This window comes from Salvelinus sp. IW2-2015, linkage group LG28, assembly GCF_002910315.2.
Source record: "Salvelinus sp. IW2-2015 linkage group LG28, ASM291031v2, whole genome shotgun sequence".
Classification (NCBI taxonomy): Eukaryota; Metazoa; Chordata; class Actinopteri; order Salmoniformes; family Salmonidae; genus Salvelinus; species Salvelinus sp. IW2-2015.
This window is the reverse complement of record NC_036868.1, coordinates 19146482-19158709: the sequence shown is the minus strand read 5'-3', so window position 1 is coordinate 19158709 and position 12228 is coordinate 19146482. Positions and strand designations below refer to the sequence as shown.

At 45.0% G+C, this 12228-nt stretch overlaps 1 protein-coding gene across 2 annotated transcripts in view; it reads left to right on the top strand.

The window, feature by feature from the left end:
- Window positions 1-12228, top strand: part of brf1b (BRF1 general transcription factor IIIB subunit b) — a 136567-nt gene that overhangs the window by 94639 nt on the left and 29700 nt on the right. The window lies entirely within an intron of this gene.

The window sequence follows — 12228 nt, the reverse complement described above, 5'->3', positions numbered from 1 at the left end:
ACCAACAAACCTGGCGTTGTAAGCAGCATGCTCTACCAACTGATCCACACGGGAGAGTTAGCTTGGGTTGAGCTAATTCTGTTCTCATTAGTAGGTCTGCAGGTTTTATTTCTTAAAGGGATACTTTGGGATTTTGGCAATGAAAGCCCTTTATCTACTTTCCCAGAGTCAGATTAACTTGTGGATACCATTTTTATGTCTCTACGTGCAGTTTAAGGAAGTGGCTAACTAGTGTTAGAGCAATTGCTAACAAGCTGTTACCATAGACTTCCAGTCATTGCGCTAACGTTTTTACACTGCTGCTACTCGTTGTTTATTGTCTATGCATAGTCACTTTATCCCTACCTACATGTTCAAATGACCTCGACTAAGCTGTACCTCCGCACATTGACTCGGTACCCCCTGTATATAGCATCATTATTGTTATTTTATTGTGTTACCTTTTTATTAGATTTATTTATTAGATAATTTTTTTACTTTAGTTTATTTATTGAATATTTTCTTAACTCTATTTTCTTAAAACTGCATTTTTGGTTAAGGGCTTGTAAGTAAGCATTTCACGGTAAGGTTGTATTCGTTGTATGTGACAAAAATTAGATTGGAGTTTGATTTGATTTGAATGCTATTCCTGTGTGAATATAGGAGAAGGTACAGTAGTGAAATGCTAAGGTCAGGACTAAGCTTCGACAGAGAAGGAATTGGAGTAATATAGAAATGTTTAGATTGCGAAAAGTTGTTATGGTTGGAAAATATCCCAATAGCTGGGCTCTGAGAAGCACTTCTGGGATACAAAATGCAACAAGGCTAATGTTGCTTATGATGCCTCTATCTTATCGAGGCATTAAACAGACAGGCTATTCAACAAGCCATTTTTATAATTTCCTGACAACATGGAAACACTTTCACATAACCACAGGAATCAGGCCCTTTTTACCACCAATAATAGGCACCAATTGTGGCGTAAAGGTCCCCTATTGCCTCTGGAGGTGTTCAAATTGTACACCCTCCTCAGTCCCCCACTACCACTCACCCCATTTCTGATCCCTAGGCTGGTTTGCCGAAGACAAGCCAATCTTGCCCTCTGGACGTCATGTCTGAGGTGTCTGTCTTCCCCCCTCTCTCCAATTAATCCTCCAGTTGGACTCCAAATGTCCTTGTGAGAGATGTAATGAATGCAGAGCAGACGGAGCATGAGATCACGACTTCTGTTACTGACACGCCACGACAGACCATTTCTCATTTTGCCAATAATTTCTAGATCATGCCACGGCCACATTAATGATAATTAACATTTTGGTAATGAATTCTGAATTGGTAATGAAAATGAGATGTGAGGCACTGTTGGAGAGCTGATGAGTAGACTGCCGGTAGAATTACAAAGCCCCCATCACCTACCCTACCCCCCCTTCAGCAGGCTCAGGTGCCGGGGTCGGTACTATCTAGTCTCTGGTCAACTCCAACAGATTGGAGCTATCCCTTCAGGCCTCGTTTCTTCATCAAAAGGCAGATGCTGGGTTTATATTCAATTTTCTCCCACTAACAATGGATTGACTGCCATCAGTTATGTATATTATGTGTCCATGGAAGTAGAGCTCATTTGATGGAATCGTGTCACTTCTGGCTATTCAGTGTGTTAATGAATTAGATACAAGCATTACGGTAGGATTTTTTATGAATGTTGACCTAGACATCATGTTTCAACTAAGTAGGGTCCAGCCTTTCATTCGTCATATTTAAGGTTGCACGTCTTCTCCTATTGTTTGAGCACAAAGCCTTACAGTCTCATTGACTCATTGATGCACTTGTGTCCCAACACTGCAACCTTGAAGTTGCTGAGGCTCTGGGCTTCAACCAAACAGACCACCTGTTCTCAGAATGTGATCAGCTTACGTGGGGGGAGGTGGGGAGTAGACGACGTGGAACAAATCAAATGTATTTATATAGTTCTTCTTACATCAGCTGATATCTCAAAGTGCTGTACAGAAACCCAGCCTAAAACCCCAAACAGCAAGCAATACAGGTGTAGAAGCACGGTGGCTAGGGAAAACTCCCTAGAAAGGCCAAAAATCTGACAATGAACTCAAGTTTTAGTTCCAGTGCTACAGCAGCGGATCTGAGCCTCCTGCTGGATTATGGGAAAGCATCTGGAACTCTGTCTATTGGGATGATGAGAGGGGGGTAGGATTAGTTTTCCTGTGTGCACTTTAGCTGGCCAGGGTTTGTCTAGATTGGGCCAGCACCCTGAACTATAAGGTATGCCAGCCTCACTTCTGTGCATAAAGCACCTTCTATTCCCGTCAGTGAGAAACGGCTACGTTTTGTTTCTGTTTCGTACATGTTTCCTCATTGGATTCAAACAAGAATGTGTGCATTTTTAATGCTCCCTCAACTTTATATCAGCATCTAGTATTGAATCACAGCCAGATATCTGAGACTGAGGGAACAGAGTGACTTTCTCTAAGTGTTTCTCTTGAATGTTTGAAAGCTAGCACTTGGTATGCGACTTGGTATACCCGCACAACACATTTCAGTTTGTTGTCACATAAAATGCTCAGTGCTTGTCATTGTGATGCATCTTACATTAGTTGGAGGCAAGATTGCTCTCTTTAAAGTTGTTGCTGCCTCCCATTTGTATGAGGAACCGTGGTGCGAGTCGAGCTTGTGTGATTCAGGTGGCTTAGCCTGCTCTTGGATCTCGCTGTTATACCTGGTACCTCAGAGCGTGCGTTGTGTTTTAAAAGCCCTTAGAGGAAAGGAGTGGAAAGGGAGAAGGGAGCCTGACAGTAAATCCATTGTCGGCTGTGATCCTGTTGGTTAGTGCGCCGCCGCGCTTACACAAACACCCCCCCCAACACCTTCTCCTCGGATGACGCACAGCTAGTGTTGTTGATCATGTCATCCTAGCCTCCCCCATCCCCCCCACTCAGAGCGGAAAACTTTGTCACTGAATTGAAATACTTTCTTAGACACAAAGTTGGAACAGTCTCTGATGCATGTTTTTTTTTTCATCTCATTTGAACCAGGTAAATTCATTGAGAAGTAGTTGTCATCTGCATTAATGGCCTGGCAAGATGTACAGCACACATCAACAGAGACATCAACAAACACAACAGCAGAGTCAGTCCAATATAGTAATTAAACATATATTTCCCCCATTACAGGGCTGAAACTCTTTTCTCACTGACATAACTGGAGCTAACTGTCCGAGTCTGAACGTGCTCAGCTATCCATGGTGCTCTCTCACTCGCAGAGCAGAGACTCTTAGAATTCATTTTCTGTCTTGCATTCAGACACACTCTGAACACTGAAACTTTCCCACAGCCACAGATCACGAGAAGTCTCACCCCYCCCTTTCACTACAAGTCCTCCACCAGCTGCCAGACGAAAGCCCCCTCCGCGCCCACCAAACTAACAAAGATGGAAAAGCGCTCTTCCAGAGAGGGCAAAACTAATTACCCTGTAGTTCTTTGTCCCTCATCAACTCCTCCCTCCCGCCCCATCCCTTTCTCTTTATGAAAGCTACAATCCCTGACTAGTCATGGTTGGTTGTTTTAAGTGTAAATTGTAATGCACGGTGGCAGAAAAGTCTGTGTGCTGATCTCTTTTCAGGGAGTCCCACAGGAGCCTCTCAACCGTACCCTTTACTTGACCTTGATATGATTTTCGTTTTACTGGTAGCATTCAGGACCAGTGACACAGCAGGAAACTTCAGCAGACACACAGAGCTGTTCTGCATTTGAAAGGGCTCGTAATTCCAGCCTCCCGACGACCTTTTTGCTCCTGACTAGCTTCCGATACAATACAATAATGTCAACCTGGGGTCAGGTGTGTTTGTTTGTGTCTTTATCGACCTCGCAAAGGTCAAAGTTTGGAGCAAGAAGCACAGGCTGTCTCGTCTCACGCTGGCCAGAAATAGCAGCCCAGGATCTGGGGCACCCTGATGTGTTTTGCAGGGTTCGTCTCTGAGAGATTGCCTCTCGCCTTCTCCCCCTCAAACTATCTCCAATTTCCTCTTGAAATGTCATCATTTCCATCCGGCTGCTACTTTTCACTCTGCTGTGACTCCCCCTCCCCCTTTGCCTGCTAACCCACTCCCAGCACCCGTGCGAAAGGCTACCTCTGCAAACCAACAGATGACACAGATGCTCTGGGTCATGCCAAAGCCCTCAGATGCCCATCCCGTTGCTGTTGAGGGGACCTGTTATGGAGGCACCCGGGTGTGGAATGTGCTGTGGCTGTGTGTGAATGATGCACCATGCAGTCAGACCCCCTGGTAGGCTCCCCTAGACCCCCACCCCCTTCCATGCCCTCAAGCACAGCCCCCAACCGACAGATTGATTTGTCAACTCTCCACAGCATCTCTGTCATGTCGTGCCACATCCCCAGTATCCCTGCATTGGTAAACACTGGAGTTGTTGACAGACGATTTCCCCAGAGGGCAGGATCTGGCCTATCGGTGTCTCCCTGAGCCATGCCTGTGGGGAGCGGAGGGAAGGCACGCGAGCAGACCCTGTCTCCACCCGTAGGCAGGAAAGGACTTGCAGAGTGACATGTGTGCAGAACAGGACCTGGATGTCTGGTTGTGTGGGCTTTTCTTTCCTATGGACTATACAGATCACATAGCAGACTCTGTAATGTTTTGTCTGCATAATGCACCAGAGAGCTCTTTTCCTGAGATGTATTTTCCGGAACGCTTGGCATTCTTTCTGTTGTCAAACAGTCTGAGGGATGGCTCAAGCTCGCAGATGCATTTCTTATGTCAGTAAATCCCTGCCCACGCTCCACTCTCGCAGTGCCTCTCTTGTCAGGGGCAGCCACTTATTTGTGTGTGGAAGAATCCCAGCCTCTTCTYATCCAGACAGTCACTGTCTCCCTCACTGGCACCCCTTGTCCGTCTGTGCCATTGTGCGAAACAGCAGCTAGTCAGAGTCTTCTCTTAAAGATTAGCAGTGGAGACCGATGGTCGGGTGGAAGTCCTTCTTCAAAGGAACTTGCCTCAGCTGCACTGACATCTGACCTCTCTGTAAAGTGAATGGTAACAGAGGTCATAGATGGCTCACCCACTATTGTTCCACATTGTTGAGGGCAGTGATTTATCTGTAGCTTGTGGTCAGGCAGTCTGGAGGGCACCTTGATGTTTGAGCTCGAAAACCACTTCCTGCTGTTAGGAACAATGGCTGTGTCCCAACTCAAATCAAAGTGCACAGGATACAGCAGGTGTAAAACAGAACAGTGAGACACTTACTTGCAAGCTCTTTCCCAAAAATGCATTATTCAATATGAAGGTAAGATGAAATAATATAAAGTTGAAAAAAAACGAATAATACAAATATGAGAATGTACGCTATATACAGGGTCAGTGCCAGCACCATAATTTCAATATGCAGGGATACTGGAGTAGAGGTAGATATGATATGTACATGTAAGCAGGGGTAAACACATGACTGGTAGCAGGATAGATAATACAAATAAATGAATAACAATTATAGCAGCAAAGTTTGTGTGTAAGCGTGTCAGTGTCGGTGTATGTGAATGTATGGGTAGAAACCTGTTGGTGTGCATAGAGTCAGTGCAGATAGTCCATGGGTGAGGGTGGGCAGCCATTGTTTAGCTGTTCAAGAGTCTTATTTCTTGAGGGTAAAAGCTGTCTTGGAGCCTGATGGTCCGAGACCTGATGCTCTGGTACCGCCTGCTGGACGGTAACAGAGAGAACAGTCCATGACTGGGGTGGATAGAGTCTTTGGCAATTATTTGAGGCCTTCCTCAGACACCGCCTAGTATGAATAGGTAATAGTACCCCTATGGTACTGATAGGGCTCTGGTCCAAAGTAGTGCACTATGTAGGGAATAGGGTGTTATTTGGGAAGCGCCCAATGTGGCAAAGGTGGCTTGGACCATACAATCTCATTGGCTAGGAGCTCTTTGAGGGGATGCTACTTCAGTGGATGTAATTTTGTCAATTTTGCCTTCCATGCTAAACGTTAACACTTATTTAGGACGTATGAAGGAAATATATTTTTCCCCTTATGTATGGTGTGCATTAGTTCATGTTTATTGATTGATTCATGTTTATTATGTTTTAATTCATTTATTAGTGTGTACTCTTTATATCGTAGACAATCAGCCATTCAATTGGCTACATTTGTTAATGTGATAGGCAATATAATCATTATTACATTTGGTATGTTTGCTCTTATTTACCAATGGTAAATTACATTAATTCCCTTTCACAACAACAATCATTCACAACAACAAGCAAGTTGTTAACCATTTGAGGGAAGTCATGAATCCTCATAGACTCAGAGGTTGAACTGCTCAGGGCAACTGTCGAAGATAAATCACAGAGCCTTGGTGCTGCAAATCTATCTATGTGGTGATCCACACACATTTCTGTGCCGGCCCTCTTTCTCCATCTGCTTCTCTGCGTCAAGGGAAGGTGATGCAGACATTTCTTGTGTCTCAAGCTGTCTCCGTGGGAACTCCCTCCCACTCACCGGGTTGCCATGGGCACAGCTCTCAGCTGTAGTCCTACTAGATAGGCCTGGGCTGAACAGGCGTTCTGACCACTGTTAGAGTAAATATTCAGTGCAGGATAATAATAATAATAAAGAAACTCCACCTCTTACCCTATTGTTTTGTTAGGGGTGGAGATTCATGCATAGAATGAGAACATGAGACTAAATGCAATTCAAGAACAGCCATTTTATATTACTGACTGGCAGTGTAGTCGCAGTGGCCATAAAATCTCCCATGATCATGACCCTGTAAAACAACACATTTCACTGCACTTATCTGGTGTATGTGACAATAATAAAAATACAAATAAATCTCAGATGATCAATGTTTTGCAGGGAAGGGCATGGTGAACAGTTCCCTAGTGGATAACAAACCTGACCTGATCCACCAAGCGGTCTGTTCACAATAATATTTGTGAATGTTATTGAGAGTTAGAAAAATGTAGAGGGGGAGCGTGTCTGTGTGTTGGGGGGGGGGGGGGGTTGTGGAAGAAAGCCCCCCACAGGCAGTCCCATTTACAGTTGAAGAATACCAACTGTGAAATTGGGTGTGCAGAGATGGGGGAGAGTGCCGTCACAACAGTGAGATACACCCCCCACCCCACCCCCCACTGTAACTAAATCTCTCCCCGCTGCTGACCTGCTCAGTGGTAGCATCAGATAATCATCACTTCTTTCTTCCTCCATTCCGAAGATTCCCCATCTCATTCCTATCCCCGAGACCCTCTGTGCCCTCCAGAGTGTGTCTGCAGGAAGCGTGATAAGGCCCGCTGGTCAGCCAGAGGAGGTGAAGTCACGTGTGCGGGGGAAAAACTGCTGATGCAAACTCACGGCCCCTGGTCGGATTGCATCTGTATTCTTCCGGGGTAGCCCGTATCGGCTCTTGGATTGGAGACGTTGTACTCCATCTTTAATGGCTTTATCCTTGGGGAAAGGGATGGCTTCATGTTCTCTGAGCCAGCCCCCCACCGAAAAAAGGTTAGAATCCGTAACCTCGCTCTTCAGTGCTGATAGTGGAGTGTGAAAGCAGCAATGCGCTGGAACATGCCAGAAGGCCTCACTTCTGGCTTGTTCCAGCCTATAGCACTATCCTCCAGGCTGTCCCTGGCCGTCTGCCTCCCTTCTGACTCGCACTAGGTGGCTTTAGCCGGCGCTCTACATATTGGCTCTGACTGGCCGTGCCGCAGGAGCGTTTTTCCAGACGCTCGGACACAGTGGTGGAGCTCCGAGGCTCCTGCTAGCCCGTTGGGCCCACGCCCCACAGGTCGTCCGCCTCCACCCACCAGATAGTGAGGGACCTGGCAATACTCGTGTTCCATCTGTGCTCACCCCTCTGCAGGAAGGCAATGGGGGGAAATAATCAGGGTGTGGCCCCTTCATACTGGTACCCACACCAGCTGGACAGCAAGGACCAGTCCTGAGCTAGTCACATTGTGGGTGATCACTGCTACTACCACCACCCACTGTGGTATGGTCGAGTGCACACTCCCTTCAAATATATTTATATCCACACATCTGCTGTGCGATATTGGCTCCAGTGAAATATGGCTTCCCTTCCCCTGCTGTCAGATTGAATTGACAAGCATTATTGATGTGGTGACATATGGGCCTGCCTGGAAAAAGCTCTCGCTCTGAACCAATGGAGGGGAGGGATGTTCTAATAGCACCACCACACATTTTACAGTCAAGTCCAATGGCTGTCATTTAAATGCTTGCTGCAAAGCCCTCTAATATGTATCTCTTAACTGTAGAAGCGTTACATTTCTCTCATTGATATTTTATTTTATTTAACTAGGCAAGTCAGTTAAGAACAAGTTCTTATTTACAATGAGAGCCTACCGGGGAACAGTGGGTTAACTGACTTGTTCAGGGGCAGAACAACAGATTTTTATGTTGTCAGYTCGGGGGTTCAATCCAGCAACCTTTTGGTTACTGGCCCAACGCTCTAACCACTAGGCTACCTGCTGCCCCCAATTGATAACTGTGATGAAGTTTCAATGTTGCCATTATTGATCTGAGCTCAGATTTGCTTTTTAAAAAAGACAGTACTTGTGTTACTTATGTTACTTTGACTTACAAAGCCTTCAGTCTAAGTCCTGAATCTTGGTAATACCCTAACCGACCCACATCTCAGACAGACATAACTCTAAGAAAATATCAGTACAAATAAAATACATATTTTAAGCAGATGGGAACACCCATCCAACCCTGCCTAGCCCCCATCTCAGAGGGTGGTACAAGGGGGAGTTTGGAGAAGCCTAGGAATTAATGATATAATTAACTGGCAGATCTGTCTTTGGTGTACTCGCTCCATTAGAGCTTGTATTGACCATCTGACTAAAGGCTGAGAGGGCACCTGCGGTGCACAGGGCGGACATTTGGGCACATTTGGGCGTGGTCCCTATGCCAGCCAATTCCACTGGAAGATTCCTTTCCCCTTTTGGGTGACCCCCGTTTCACACGAGCGGTCCCATCTCCCCCTTTTACCTCAAAAGATGTTCCTCCATCCTGGTTTCAAATATGATGAAATGAAAGTCGAGGCTCAATTCAATTTAACCTGCAGTACAGTCTTTATGTAGTATCYTTTTTCCAATGGTCAAATTAAATACATTTATATTTTTGTTACATTAGCCTATGAATGTCCTGCTTAACATAATGTTTGTCATTGCAAATGTTATTATTATTTTTTATTTAACTAGAACAAATTCTTATTTACAATGACGGCCTACCTCTTGTGCACCGCACTATGGGACTCCCATTCATAGCCGGTTGTGATGCAGCCTGGAATCGAACCAGGGTCTGTACTGACGCCTCTAGCACTGAGATGCAGTGTCTTAGAATTTCTCGCATGGAATAGCCTTCATTTCTCAGAACAAGAATAGACTGACGAGTTTCAGAAGAAAGCGGGCGGCAGGTAGCCTAGTGGTTAGAGTGTTGGACTWGCAACCGAAAGGTTGCCAGATCGAATCCCCGAGCTGACAAGGTAAAAATCTGTTGTTCTGCCACTGAACAAGGCAGTTAACCCACTGTTCCTAGGCCGTCATTGAAAATAAGAATTTGTTCTTAGTTAAATAAAGGTATAATAAAAAAACGTCTTTGTTTCTGGCCATTTTGAGCCTGTAATCGAACCCACAAATTCTGATGCACCAGATACTCAACTAGTCTAAAGAAGGCCAGTTTTATTGCTTCTTTAATCAGAACAACAGTTTTCAGCTGTGCTAACATAATTKCAAAAGGCTTTTGTAATGATTAATTAGCCTTTTAAAATTATAAACTTAGATTAGCTAACACAACATGCCATTGGAACACAGGAGTGATGGTTGCTGATAATGGGCCTCTGTACGCCTATGTAGATATTCCATAAAAATATCACTCGTTTCCAGCTAAAATAGTCATTTACAACATTACCAATGTCTGCACTGTATTTCTGATTACTTTGATGTTATTTTAATGGACAATTAMAAAAWATATATATATATTTTTAAACAAGGACATTTCTAAGTGACCCCAATCTTTTGAACGGTAGTGTATATTATACATTTTCCTATGCATTCAGAGCAACAAATATGGCACACAATAGCTCACTTTTGGCATTTTCTGAGAGTCATTGCTTTTCAGGCTAGCAACCGTTCACCTCTCTCATACAGCATGTTGTTTATGCTGACGTCACAGTGGAATGGGGCTATTCCTGAAAGGACTGGAATGTACGTAGATTGGAATTGACCCCAACACTAAAGTGAGAGTTTTGACCCCTGCCCCCCCAGACTCTTTGACTTGTGCTTGGGGAGGGAGGGAGGGTGGGAGGGGTGTGTCTGACAGCTGTGTGTCTCGTGCCCAACTGTGAAGTTTCAGCCCCGGTGGGGGCTTCAGTGAGCGGTTCCGTTGTGTCTCTCACTCCACTTCAGTCAGCGACTGTCAACTAATGCCACATAGTCTACCTCATTGTCAAAATCCACACCCAGGTCCAAAATCTACCCCTAGGCTCAGAATGTCATTCACACACACTTAAACCCACACGCACATATCTTAACTGTCTCGTGACCACACCTTCCGATCACTCACACACGCTCACACACTTACACTCCTCACGGCCACATCCTGATCACATATACAATGCTTACACATATTCACACGCATTCTAAAACCCTCGACAGCCGCCTTGCACACTCACCCTCCATCATACAAGTGCTCACAGACCCTCCCCCCAATCACACACAATTTACCCCCTCACATACGCAACAGTCACATCCACCGTGCTCCCACACACCCTACACATGCACATACATTCTTGAGCACACACACACAGACATGAAAGCATGCACATGAAATGGGAAAAGCACACAAAAACAGAGACAGACAGACAGGCAGATCCAAGACACACACGCACACACACCAGCCCAAACCAGAGGGCCCCCAGACTGCAAGGCCGTCAGAGCAGCCGTAGCACCTCAGCGCGTGGCCCCCGGTCACATTTCACCACTCCCGACAGAATGGGTGTCACTCTGCATTAGCCTCACACAGTGTCAAATCAGTGCCCAAGGGCCTTCTGGGAGCTCATATCATAGGAGGACATGTATCCGTCCCCAAGCCGTCCCCTCCCAGGCTAGTGAGAAAAGGCCAGTTAAGTAAAAAAACATTTTTTAAAGGGAGACGAGTAGCAAAAGTTCTACAAATGTGCTTATAGTTGCACGCAGAAACCGTTTTGATATAACTGTTACAGTACTGAACAGTATAGCTGCTCGGCAGAGAACGTCTGTGGAGTCCAACAGCGCAGTCAGTCTTTTTTAATCGGAGCCCCATTCATGTAATATTGGTGATATTGGTGAAGACTCTAGGGTGGAAATGGTCCTGATTTTAGGATGCCACACTAGCATTAACCACTTTTCCATCCACAGTTTTTATGCGAGTAAAGTTATGCAATGTATTTTTTTTTAAATCACGACAGGTGTGATGGAAACATGAAGTGTCGGTATAATTTCATAAATGTCGACAGACAATTTGTTAGTTCGACATGGTGGGATCTTTTTGTACCCCCTTTGCCGTCAGAACAGCCTCATTTCATGTCGACAGCATTCCACAGGGAATGGATGTCCTTTGGGTGGTGGACCATTSTTGATACACATGGGAAACTGTTGAGCATGAAAAGCCCAGCAGCGTAACAGTTCTTGATACAAACCGGTGCGCCTGGCACTTACTACCATACCCCATTCAAAGGCACTTAACTCTTTTGTCTTGCCCATTCACCCTCTGAATGGCACATATACACAATCCATGTCTCAATTGTCTTAAGGCTTAAAAATCCTTATTTAACCTGTCTCCTCCCCTTCATCTACACTGATTGAAGTGGATTTACAAGTGACATCAATAAGGGATCATAGCTTTCACCTGGATTCACCTGGTCAGTCTATGTCATGGAAAGAGCAGGTATCCTTAATGTTTTGTACACTCAGTATAAGTTATGATAAACTTTATGGTGGTTAAGTGATGGACGGGGATGAGCTTCATGCAAATTTCCTATAAGTATTGATGATAGGTTATTATTTGAATGCTGGTGACATGATGATCAATGCTTGGCTGCCAATTATCAAATAGAAATTATATTGACCTTGTCCATATCTCATCATATGACCTACCCTGTCCACTGTTATCTAGAAAGCAAGCACCAAAACCAGATTGGGCAAGTTTGCTGTTTATCGTGTCGTGGTAATTTCCT